Here is a 2,738-nt window from a genome sequence, read left to right on the forward strand (position 1 = left end):
ATAAGAAATTGAAAATGAAAAAAATAGTATTTCAGGTTTAACGTTAGTTGTTGCATGTTTGACGTCTTGATTGCATGTTTGACGTAAGATGTTGCATGTGTTAAATAAAGCCAAAATAAAGAATATTCCCGAATATTCTCGTCCGTTTCATGTTTGACGTTGAAGTTGCGAACTTTACGTGATAAGTTGCACATTTCGCGTGAAGTGTTGCAAGTTTTATATTTAACGTCCGTTGTTGCATGTCGGACGTCACGGTTGCATGTTTGAGGTAGGCTGTTGCATGTGTTGAATAAAGCCAAAATAAAGAATATTCCCGAGTATTCTTGTCTATTTCATGTTTGACGTCGAAGTTGCGAACTTTACGTGATAAGTTGCATATTTCGTGTGAAGTGTTGTAAGTTTCATGTTTAACATCCGTTGTTGCATATCGGACACCACGGTTGCATGTTTGACGTAAGCTGTTGCAAGTGTTGAATAAAGCCAAAATAAAGAATATTCCAGAATATTCTCATTCGTTTCATGTTTGACGTCGAAGTTGCGAAATTTACGTGATAAGTTACATATTTCTCGTCAAGTATTGCAAGTTTCATGTTTAACGTCAGTTGTTGCATGTTCGACGGATGGAGTTCATATTTGATGTAAGGTGTTGCATGTTTTGAATAAAGCCAAAATAAAGGATATTCCCGAGTATTCTCGTCCGTTTCATGTTTGACGTCGAAGTTGCGAATTTTACGTGATAAGTTGCATATTTCGCGTGAAGTGTTGTAAGTTTCATGTTTAACGTCAGTTGTTGCATGTTCGACAGATGGAGTTCATATTTGACGTAAGGTGTTGCAAGTGTTGAATAAAGCCAAAATAAAGAATATTCCCGAATATTCTCGTCCGTTTCATGTTTGACGTCAAAGTTGCGAAATTTACGTGATAAGTTACATATTTCTCGTCAAGTATTGCAAGTTTCATGTTTAACGTCAGTTGTTGCATGTTCGACGGATGGAGTTCATATTTGACGTAAGGTGTTGCATGTTTTGAATAAAGCCAAAATAAAGAATATTCTCGAATATTCTCATCCGTTTCATGTTTGACGTCGAAGTTGCAAACTTTACGTGATAAGTTGTATATTCCGCGTGAGGTGTTGCAAGTTTCATGTTTAACGTCATTTGTTGCATGTTCGACGGTTGGATTTCATGTTTGACGTACGATGTTGCATGTTTTGAATACAACCAAAATAAAAAATATTCCTGAATATTCTCGTTTGTTTCATGTTTGACGTCGATGTTGCGAACTTTACGTGATAAGTTGCATATTCCGCGTGAGGTGTTGCAAGTTTCATGTTTAACGTCAGTTGTTGCATGTTCGACTATTGGATTTCATGTTTGACGTATGATGTTGCATGTTTTGAATAAAGTCAAAATAAAAAATATTCCCAAATATTCTCATCAGTTTCATGTTTGACGTCGAAGTTGCAAACTTTACGTGATAAGTTGTATATTCCGCGTGAGGTGTTGCAAGTTTCATTTTTAATGTTAGTTGTTGCATGTGTGATGGGAGGATTTCATGTTTGACGTACGATGTTGCATGTTTTGGATAAAGCCAAAATAAAGAATATTCTCGAATATTCTCTCCCGTTTCATGTTTAACGTCCATGTTGCCAACTTTACGTGATAAGTTGCATATTTCGCGTGAAGTGTTGCAAGTTTCATATTTAACGTCTGTTGTTGCATGTTCGACGGTTGGATTTCATGTTTGACGTACGATGTTGCATGTTTTGAATAAAGCCAAAATAAAGAATATTCTCGAATATTCTCGTCCGTTTCATGTTTGACGTCAAAGTTGCATAATTTACGTGATAAATTGCATATTTAACGTGACTTGTTGCGGGTTTCATGTTTTACGTCTATTGTTGCATGTTGGACGTCGCGGTTGCATGTTTGACATTAGATGTTGCATGTCTTGAATCAAGCCAAAATAAAGAATATTTCTGAATATTCTCGCTTGTTTTATATTTGACATCAAAGTTGTATACTTTACGTGATAGGTTGCATGTTTGACGTAAAATATGGTAGGGTAGGTTTATATAAAATAACTAATTATAAAATGAGAGTGCATTTCAAAATTCCTTGACAAATCAAGTGATAATTTATAACTAGACTTATTTTTTTCAATTTTTTTTTATTAATTAAGTTTAATTAAGCCAATCTATTAAGAAACAAATGAAAATATATTAAAATTAAATTAAATTTAACTTTTACCCAATAAATATATTTAGGAATATATCTAATTAAACTGGTACACAAATTACAAATGTTTTCATGAAATTACACACATAAGTTTAATAGTCTAACTATTTTTTACATGATTGATAAAATGATGGCTTTGGAAAGAACTTGTGATTCGAAAAGAAAAATCTAGTTAATTATAATAAAATTACATATCTAATCCAACATTTTTTCCTTATTTTAGTCAGATAATAGTTTTGAAAATAATTTGATAATTCAAGTGATAATGTCTATTCTTATTTGTTGTATAATAATTTTTTAGGTGCATTTCATTTCATTTTTATTTTTTTAGAGAATCTAATCATGGTGGATATTTTAAATTACTAAGTCATGAAAATTTTGAATTCAATTTGAAATTTACAATCTTTTATGAATGAAAATATACAGCAAGACAAAAAAATTGAGAGATAAAAAAGGAAAATGTGGTAGAAAAGAAAAGGCAACATCATATGATCATTTTTC

Source organism: Citrus clementina, unplaced genomic scaffold, assembly GCF_000493195.1.
Source record: "Citrus clementina cultivar Clemenules unplaced genomic scaffold, Citrus_clementina_v1.0 scaffold_1, whole genome shotgun sequence".
Taxonomy (NCBI): Eukaryota; Viridiplantae; Streptophyta; class Magnoliopsida; order Sapindales; family Rutaceae; genus Citrus; species Citrus x clementina.